Genomic DNA, 11156 nt, shown 5'->3' on the forward strand with positions numbered 1-11156 from the left:
TTTTAAAAAACCTGCCCTCGGAATAATTTTCTAGTTTGTGTAATATTTAATTTTGTCTGATGTGTTCTTTACACCCTGCCATTTTAAGATGACGGTGTAATTTTTGGAAAATTTGGTTAATATATCTAGCAGGTCAAGCAATGGCACAGGTCTTTTTTTTCTGTTGGTTTAAAGAATTTGAGTGTTATTTAAATCAGGTCAACCTCAATCAAACATATTTATGTTGAAAGGTGTTGATAGTAGCATGTAATTTGAGTGAGATTTGTTTGCTCTTTACAATAAGTTGAGAGACAATTTAGAAGCTTCTGAGAACACCAAGACCAGTCAATATACATTGTTCAGCAGCAATACAGTAGAAAACAACCATTCCTCTTTCTATTTTATTTCCTGAGCACAGGGGTTCTCAACCATTTTTTATCTATGGACCTCTTTGATTGCTATTTTATTCTGGTGGATCCCCCAATCCATAGCCATTTGATGTTTAAAAACTAGTTTTATAGAGACTTCTTTCAAAATTCCTATTTTGTTTATGATTGGTTAACTTGTGTAGGTTGAACTATGTAAACTGTTAGAGAAAGTAGCCTAGTTGTTTCTTGCCATAAATACCAATACATACATCTAAAGCAAATCTCTTTCAGGTGCCCATAAAGTACTACTGTGGATCCCCAATTTACTATTTTATTGCATGGACCCCCAAAAATCTTATATGGACTCCAACTGAGAACCACTGCTTATTAGTCTTTTAGAATTTACACCAGCCATATCCAAACAAAATATTCTACCCCTGTTTTATGTCCAAACTGACCAGATCTAGCTTCTCAAACAACTCTACAATGTCATTCTAAAATATAGTCATATCATTGAAATCTCAGAGCTACAAGATAATACATGAGTGATTACGTTTGACAAAGTAATCTGACTGCTAAAGGGTTAAAGAAATTAGAGGTAATAAGGAGGCGTAACAAATGGTGGAAGGAAGGACAGGCAGAATTTTGGTTACAAATCTAGATATACTTACATTAACATTGTTATAATATGAAATAGATAAATTGATTGATAGACAGGCATGTGCACAAGTGACTGCATGGTTAAGTTCACTTCCTGCTATGTAGCACCTTAAACAAGTGTATTTTACTAGTCAACCATAGCAGTCTGGGTACCACACCACATCACACACTAGCACTGACTACTTCCTAGCACCCACACCAGTACTGACCATTTCCTAGCACCTACACCATCATCCACACACCTACACATGTCAATGTCACCAGCCCCCTTCCGCACGCACATACATGCTCTCACATACACACGCACCTTCGTTTTGGGATCACCACTACTTTATTATCTCCCCTTCTTCCTAGCTCTCCTGTGTGACCCCTCTGTCCAGCATTCACCATGATAGACTGCTAGCCACTAAACCTTTTTCTATTTTCTCTCCCTGTTTATTTCTGTATTCCTTTCTGTCGAAGAGCGTAGGCTCGAAACGTAAAAGACTTTCTCACTTCGCAAGCATTAAACTAATACATCTGCTTGTTGTTTACATACTCGTCTTCATCTTTTGTTTTTCTGTAAATTCTCACTACTGAGAATGCACTTTAGGACATCACGGTAGTGTTGTTTTTAGTACTAATAACTGTTATGCCATTAGAATATACTATTTGAAAGACATTCATTACACATATTAACACACACAGAGCCTGTCTTACCCAGTATAAGTTGTGGACAGAGTAGGCTAATGTTCATAATTTTTGAGACATGCCTGAATAGAGAATACTTGCACACAAAGAAAACCATACAGATTTTATATTTGTGTCAAAATTTTGTTGTTGTTCCATGAGTGTGTAGCATTCTGAAGGTAGTAGCTGCACTGATTTATGTAAATAGAATGTTGCCTAATACTGCGATACTTTTTATGAAAGAGTGAGAGCAGAAAGAGTCTTAAATAAAATGCTTCATAACAGAGGTCTTTCAAATGCAGCTTGCAAACATTGCTCTGGATATGTGCTATTGCTCTCATATATATTTCAAAATAGTAATAATATTGTTATTGCCTACATAGACAGTGAATTAGCAATGTTATTAGGGCATTAGATAGAATGCCTCATGGTATTTGGTCCGTGTCTCTGAACTCCGAGTTCAAATCCCACCAAGGCCAACTCTGCAGTCATCTTTCAAGAGTGGGGTGGGAGTGGGGGGCAATATAACCCCCCCACCAAAAAAAAACTACCAATCCAAGATGGTGAATTAGAGGAACAGCAAGAATATCAGACCAGATGCCTTGCAATATTTATTCCAGCTCCTTATGTTCTGAATTCAAAACCCACCATTGCCTACTTAATTCATCACCTGCACCTTAGATGCCTTTAGCAGAGTCTATTCTATGACAAGCCTTCAGACCAGGTCTCCAGTTTAAGGATATCTTCCCCTCCACCACATCCCACACCTATCTTAGAGGTGCTGTAAAAGGTCATGTGCACTACCATCTGATAAGAAGAAAAATGGAACATTCTTACTAGGTTAATAAAATGCTTGTATTTAAAAGATTCAAGCATATTCTTACTTTATTAGAATTTCCACTGACTGTCATAAGATCAGAGATGATGAATAAGGGGGTGAGAGGTAAGCTACTGCAAAACATTCAATCTTTTTCAATATGCAGAAACTAAATGATCATCAATAATCTTGGTGAAGCTAGTTTCTGCACCACCTGTAACACACACACACGCACACGCACACTCTCTCTCTCTCACTTAAAACTGATGAATTATCAATAAACAAGAAAGAAAACAAAGGAAGAATAAAAAGGTTAGCATATAATAAGTGCAAGAGATAGAAAAAAAGCATTCTTTAAAAAGTAAAAAAAATTAGAACCATGTTAATTCTTATGTGTTTGATGGGCTGTATTCATTTATAAGACACACCTCGCAATAGTTTATTAAATATGGAGTGAGGGGGATGGCAAGGTATAACAATTATGAAACAAAGAAACTTATTAAAACAGGAAGAAATCCCCACTAGACGTATAGGTAATGACATATGTCTTACTAGAGAGTAAGAAATTATCATTAGTTACAAGTAATAACCAGTTCTTAATGAATAAGAAAAAAAGTGTATCTAACAGCATATTATGACTTAGTTCTTACCACAGTCATTGCATCATATATTCTTTTAGAGCCAATATCTTTCATCTTTTACTTGTTGGAAGGTTTCTTTTAAAATCAAACAAAAACCTCAGGACTAATTTTTTTAAAGAGTAGCACTTATTCTATTGGGCTCTTTGGCCAAATTGTTAAGTTATGGGGGACACATCAGCACCAGTTGTCAAGCAGTGGTAAAGGACAAATACACACACACGCACACATACATATATGTATACATGATGGGCTTCTTTCACTTTCCGTCTACCAAATTCACTCACAAGGATTTGGTGGGCCCAAAAGTGTAGTAGAAAACACTTGCCCAAGGTGCCACACAGTGGGACTGAACCCCAAGCTATGTGGTTGGGAAGCAAGCTTCTTACCACACGGCCACACCTGTGCCTATATCAAGATAATTGTTCAGATATTTTTGTTAACATAAATAAACTAGCAGAATATCCTAGAAATTTGTTTCTCACCTATTTAATACTAAATATAAGTATTTACAAACTACTATGTAATGTAAGTAGCAACTCCATGATTCACTGTTGCTACGTGAATGTTAGATTATCTAACATTATGTAGTTTCCATAAGAACTAAAATCTTAAATTTTAATATTGCTAAGAAGATAAGTGATACAAGAACAGATAAGACATATTTCTAACAGTTGCTAAACTAGTTTTAATGCCAATTGTGAATTATTTTTTTTTTTATAAACTTAGCATAGTTTTCATAAAATATAATGCTCATGTTTTATAACTACAAATGAAAACTCATGCTAGACTACAGTGATGTCTTCAAACCTTATTACACAATCACTGTGTTGAATCACTGTTAAAGTAGAAAAGAAAAAGGGGGAAAAATGGCTTGCATGAGTAAGTCTGTCAGAATGACATTTCCACTTCAGTTCATGGCTAAGCAGTCAACTGTAAAAGCAATTACCCTAACAAAATCATTATGTCTAATACCTCTGTAGAAAGGCTGATATAAAACAGTCAGGGGGAAAATAGCTCATAAATCTATTGAAGTTAATCTACTGTACCAAATAATTATTACAATTTCTAAATTTATTAAATTGACTCCAAACAGTATATATTACTGGACCAGCACAATTAAAATCTTAGGGCTATGGGGAACACCATTCCAGCTATTCTTGTTTACACATTTACACACAAACAATAAACTAAAACTAATAAGCATGACCATTTTCTTGAGAGAGACAATATAGTTGAATAAATAGGACATTCACAATGTTATTTGTCATTCATATATAGTTTAACTATTTTTACATCTACACAATGTCAAAGTTTTAGATTTGTAGTGATATGTCAGACATATCAGGACAATTACTCCACTTGGTTAATTACCCCCTCTCAAATATATCCTAAGAAGTTTTAAATCATCATCTGTTGTCCTCGGGGGTGGGGGGTAATTGTCTATGGAGGGTAAATGTCCTAGACTCATATCAGATCCTATTTCAGATTTATTTTAATCCGATATATCTTATTATATCAATGTCTTAACAACCAACAAGTACTAATAGCATTCTCTTTTTTTCATAATAGCACTCACTCCCAGTTTATGAGAAAGACACGGACAGTTGGACAGAGAAAGAGAAGTTGTTGCAGTTTATAAGCAAATTTCATTTAAATCATTATTGTCATAAAAATGTGATCTGCAACAGCTTAGATGTTCTTTTGAAATTGCTGACAAAATACCAACTATAATCCATAGCTGAACATAAGAAGCATCAGTTGTGGTGTGCAAGAGAGATGATTGCGCTGGTTTGGACATGTGGTGAGAATGAATGAGGATAGCTGCGTGAAAAAGTGCCACTCCCTAACAGTTGAGGGAACCCGTGGAAGAGGTAGGCCCAGGAAGACCTGGGCTGAGGTGGTGAGGCAAGACCTTCGAACATTGGGCCTCACTGAGGCGATGACTACTGACCAAGACCTTTGGAAATGTGCTGTGAGTGAGAAGACCCGGCAAGCCAAGTGAGATCGTTGCCAGGGCCCTTGGACTGGCTCTTGTGCGGGTGGCACATAAAAGACACCATTTCGAGCGTGGCTGTTTTCGTGCGGGTGACACGTAAAAGCACCCACTACACTCTCTGAGTGGTTGGCGTTAGGAAGGGCATCCAGCTGTAGAAACTCTGCCAAATTAGATTGGAGCCTGGTGTAGCCATCCGGTTGCACCAGTCCTCAGTCAAATCGTCCAACCCATGCTAGCATGGAAAGCGGACGTTAAACGATGATGATGATGATGATGATTTCTGAACACAGTCTGAAAATTAAGTCACTATATTATTTTTATTTAAAATAAACTTTTTAGGATCTGTCATGACTTCCATCTAACATTCTCACTATGACATCTATGCCACAGAAAAGATAATTAAAGGATAAATTTATCATAATTCTGAAGCAATTTGCATTTTGAAATGTAATACTATAGCAAAAGAGAAGTGCAGGAGTGGCTGTGTGATAAGTAGCTTGCTTACCAACCACATGGTTCCAGGTTCAGTCCCACTGTGTGGCACCTTGGGCAAGTGTCTACTATAGCTTCAGGCCAACCAAAGGCTTGTGAGTGGGTTTGGTAGACAGGAATTGAAAGAAGCTTGTCGTATATATGTTGGTGTGTCTGTGTTTATGTCCCTGTAACTTAGTGGTTTGGCACAAGAGACCAATAAAATAAGTACTAGGCTTACAAAGAATAAGTCTTGAGGTTGATTTGTTTGACTAAAACCAGTGCTCCAGCATGGCTGCAGTCAAATGACTAAAACAAATAAAAGAATATGATCTACTTATAACGATTCATTAGAATCTAAGCACACCAACACATAGGATGCTAGAAATGGCTAGGTATGATAACACAGCTCACAGTGAGGTAAACAACACTGAAGACACTGAGTGTTGGTAGGATATTGTTGACCCTAACCCAAATCCCAATTTAAACCTTAGATCTGAGTCTGGAGTTGCTTCTTGGTGTAGTGTAGGTATAAAAAGTAAACACAAATGGTGTTTAAAGGTAACAAGAGCTGTTTCAGTAGAATTTTATTAATGCAGTTATAGGAAGATTACAGCATAACATAATTCACCATCATCAGATAAAATTTTAAACAGGTTAGATTTCTTACATCAATCTGGACAAACCCAATGTCAGTCCATCAATCAGGACTGATCCAACTGACATAGGATTTGTCCAAATCAATGTAAGTAATCTGATTGTTTGAAACCTTACCTCTTTAAAGTTTTACTTGATGATGGTGACTCATGTTATGATGTAATCTTCTACAAATGCATAAATAAAATACTGAAACAGCTGTTGTAAATTTTAAATACTATTTGTGTTTGTTTATATATATATATATATATATATATATATACACACACACAATTTAAATGAGTTTAGTGTTTAGCTGACACAATTTCAGTTATATTTTCATGGTGCACCTAACTATACCCTACAGTATACTATCTGGTAACCACTGTTCAAAGCATATATAAATGTTTGTATCAGAAGTATCAATGTCTGCAACATTAAGTGTTCCCAATTGCAAAGCAGTATGTCAGTATAAATCAAAATGTTGAAGCAATGGGGGAGTGGAGTATATATGTAAAAACAGCAATGGGCTCAGCATCATTGACACAAAGATGAATGAACTATATAAATACTGTTAATAGAAGTTGCTAAATGAGGAGAATATTTAGGAGAGAGTGAATGAAGGAGGAGACCAGCTATTGAAAATGACAGCTATATGGTTAAAAAGACCATTAAGATTACGAAAGCAAGGAAAGCAGCCAGATCATCAGGATAGGTGTCAAGATGCTGAAAATAGTTGGCAAAGTAGAACATGCACTATTTACTCAGTCAAGAGGTAGTACAGGACGAGTATAGCAATATCATTCATCAACTGCTACAGGTGCAAAGGAGATTCTCTCAAAAAAAAACAAAAGCAATTACAGTGATATTAAGACTGATAGACCAAGTTATAACTTGGTCTATCTAGTTCTAACTTAGTTATTCCAAAAAATAACTATGAGTAATAATACTAGTTAAGAAGTTGGCCCAGATGATATGCAGCTCAGATCTGTTCCAAGACAAGGAATCACTGATACCTACTTTCAAATGATAAAACTACAAAAGTTTTTAGCAAAAAGCAAACAATTATGCCTAGTGTTTGTCGATCTGGAAAAGCCTTTGATAGCGTATCATGCAGTGTAATCTGGTTGGTGGGTAGAGATTAAGAAAACAAGGTATACATGAATGGTGTGTGTAAGTCATATAAACCATATACAGAAATGTTGTTGGCAATGAGTTTAGCAAAAGAACAAGCATACAGCTAAGTGTCCATCAAAGCTCTTTTCTTAAATCCTGTCCTATTTATAATTCACTAGGTCAAAACAGCTGTACATAGGAATTCCACTTCATTTTCAGAAAATAGATAAGTTCACTGGTGTGAGACCTGCTGAGTGCAGGGGTGGGGAGTGTGTGTGTGTGTGTGTGACTGCTGGGTAACTTTTAGAAAGCAACGAGGGTAAGTTCAATATTGAAATTTAAAAATGTAATTCACAAATTACTTCATGCAAACTATATTAAAATATCTTTATTTAAAATTATCAATGGCACAGATACACCAACATGTGTATATGTACACACACATACAATTTCTAAAATAACTAAATATAAATAGGCTGAAAGTTAAATACTAGAACAGAGCAATCATGAAAATGAGTTTATGAAAACAACCACAGGGTGCACTGGAACTCTTCTAGTATGCAATAGACTTAAAATAAAAAATGGATGGGGAAAGAGGTTGATATAAATGAGAAAAGTTCTGAGCATGGAATTACCCATATGCTTCTTGGTTTGTCAATAGTTACTTAATATAGAATTCTAGTGCAAACAAAACAAACAGAAGTGATTTTTTTAAAGACAATTTAGAATTGCAATACTCCACTAGAGAATTTAAGATGCTTTATTTCTGTCTAGATCTTGGCATCTCAACAGTATCTTTTTCAAGGTAACTCCTTCAGCATCAGATCATGGGAGCATGATAGTTAAAAAAAGCTTCCATTGATAAATACACAATTAGAGACAGTGGGTAAGTTATGGTGCTGGCCTATTCTTCACAAGCACATAAGTTCAAACTTCTACAAGTACTGTGATGCCACGCCATGCTTAGCTATATCAGATCAAAATAGGTGGAATTATATTTCACAACTGACTTGGAAGTACAACTAGTTCTAGAAACAATGGCTTTGACTACGTGTAAAAATGGTAAGCACACGTATAACTATGGTTAAGGAGTTTGCTTCCCAACAAAATGGTTTCACATTCAGTTCCATTGCATGGTACTTTGGGAAAGTGCCTTCTATAATAGCTCTGTGCTGATCAAAGCCTTGCGAGTAAATTTGGTAGAGAGAAACTAAAAGAAACCTGCCATGTGTGTGTGTGTGTACATGTTTATTTCCTTGTCTTGACATCACATGATGGTTGTATGCAACTGCCATTGACAGACAAGTGCTGTCATTTGTTTCCAGTCTTCCATGAAAACACAGTCCAGTGAAAGGGATATATTACCTTACTTGGAAACAGGAGGAGCAGTCAGTTATAGAAAATTCTACGCACAAGTTATCCCATGTATTAGACATATAAAATAAGTGAAATAATATTTTTGCACAAAGCCAACAATTTTGAGAGGTGGGGGTAGTGAATTACAATGACCTCTGTGTGCAACTGATAATTTTTCACTGCCACTTTGGCATGTGGTCAACCTGGCCATTTACACTGTAGAGTGAATTCAACCCCAACCATTGATGCAGATCAGGATATCTCACAACAGACTATAAATACAGTGATAGACTGCACACCAAAATAGCACCTATTTTTTGACCCCCAAAGGATGAAAAGCAAAGTCAACCTCAATGGCATTTGAACTCAAAATTGTAAAGAGCCAGAAAATGTCATGAAGTTAAATATGGTAATCTGTTTTCAGTCTGGCACTTTGTTTAAATAGTTACATCAATTTCCAGAAACACAAAGTGTTTCAAGTATCTTCTTCATTCTTAATAATGAAATGTATGCTACCAGCATACATGATATAATTAGTCAATAAAATTTTAATGACACCCATAGTTATGATTAAAAAAATCATTATTTAAACTAGTAATAATGGTTAAAAATGCTAGGACAACCCTGAAATTTTAATTAAAATTTATAAATTAGAAATGTAGAATGGTGACAACTCTAGTCATGTTCATGTTTATTACCTGTAACTGCAAGGCTAGAGTGTCCACAAAAAACTTATGAGTGACATAACTTAAAAGGAGTGATTGGTAAAAAAATATCCAGGGATGTTTGCTGCATGGAAACTTAACAGTAAAGTGAGCAATAACATACTTGATGTAGTAGGATTTTAATAAATTATAACTACACTCCTAATAAGAACTATCATTATCTAAATGATTAATTTTAGTCAAAAAAGACAAACAGGTGGTGACAAGTCAATCCTCCTTATTCTAGGATGTCACACTTGGTTGGTAATTATATGTAATTATTTGTAGATATACAAAAATTAAAATGAAATTATTCCATTTTATGATTTAAAATCTAAAATTGGTTTCACTTTCACATAAGGAGAATGATCTGAGAATTACTTATTTGAAAATATAGAAGTTAAAGACATAAATTCTAAACAGTTCTGAAGTTTCCAAAAATTTATTCAAAGTAATCAAGTATAATTTATAACAAAACTATTCTCAAAGATTATTACAATCAATTTATGGTTAGATCAGAAGCCTTATAATCTTCCAGATTACAGCTTTTTAAAAATTTGGTTTTGTTTATTAATAAATATTTTTCCCTTACACCATCTTCTATTCATGTTTCCAGAAACAAATTTTAAGCCTACTTAACACAGGTCCAGAAAAAGTAAATTAAATACTAATTTCAATGAGAAAGCAAAATTGTGAGGGCTCCACCGTTCGAGCGTGATCGTTACCAGCGTCACCTTCCTGGTACATGAAAAGTCATTCGAGTGAGATCGTTGCCAGTGCCGCTGGACTGGTTCCTGTGCAGGTGGCACGTAAAATACACCATTTTGAGCGTGGCCGTTGCCAGTACCACCTGACTGGCCTTCATGCCAGTGACACGTAAAAGCACCTGCTACACTCTTGGAGTGGTTGGCGTTAGGAAGGGCATCCAGCTGTAGAAACTCTGCCAAATCAGATTGGAGCCTGGTGTAGCCATCTGGTTCACCAGTCCTCAGTCAAATCGTCCAACCCATGCTAGCATGGAAAGCAGACGTTAAACAATGATGATGATGATGATGATGATGGTGATGATGATATGATGAAAACAATGGAGATATCAAAAAATAAATAATTTACTTAATTTAAAGTTTTCTATCGTATGTTGAGATATAACAGCTGAAATGATACTAAATTTTCTCTTCTGAATCAGAAACATCCATTTCCAAGTGTCAAAGAGTCAAAACATACAAATCAATTATGTTGCAGATTTCAATGACTCAAGCTGATGAACCACTTATCAGTGCTGACTAATATTACTAACAACATGATTACCACAATCATAAGATTTTGTTTATTTATTACATTTAAGAATGTCTAGGGAAGCCAATTGTGTTGATATTCCAAAACACAGCTTATTCCATACTAGCTTAAAAGCCATGTAAAAAAAAAAATTGCCAAAATGAAAACTTGGGAATCCAAACTTTCAGGATTGTGGGTTCGGATTTGGCCCGGAATGTTTTTAATTTACTCATGGAGTTAGCCTGATTCCAAAATGGTATATGTTGGGCTATACAGCCTCTAGGAGTAAAGTTGAAAAAGTGTGACACACTGACATTCACATTTATTATACATTATTATGTTATATTAAGGCAGCAAGCTGGCAGAATCGTTAGCACACCAGGCGAAATGCTTAGCAGTATTTCGTCTGCTGTTAGGTTTCAAGTTTGAATACCGCCGAAGTTGACTTTGCTTTTCATCCTTTCGGGG

The 11156-nt window shown here is 35.5% G+C and overlaps 1 protein-coding gene across 2 annotated transcripts in view; it reads right to left on the reverse strand.

The window, feature by feature from the left end:
* LOC106867530 (kinesin heavy chain) overlaps window positions 1–11156 on the reverse strand; it is a 65586-nt gene that overhangs the window by 36651 nt on the left and 17779 nt on the right. The gene's annotated exons all lie outside the window — the stretch shown is intronic.

This window comes from Octopus bimaculoides, chromosome 1 (genome assembly GCF_001194135.2).
Source record: "Octopus bimaculoides isolate UCB-OBI-ISO-001 chromosome 1, ASM119413v2, whole genome shotgun sequence".
Taxonomy (NCBI): domain Eukaryota; kingdom Metazoa; phylum Mollusca; class Cephalopoda; order Octopoda; family Octopodidae; genus Octopus; species Octopus bimaculoides.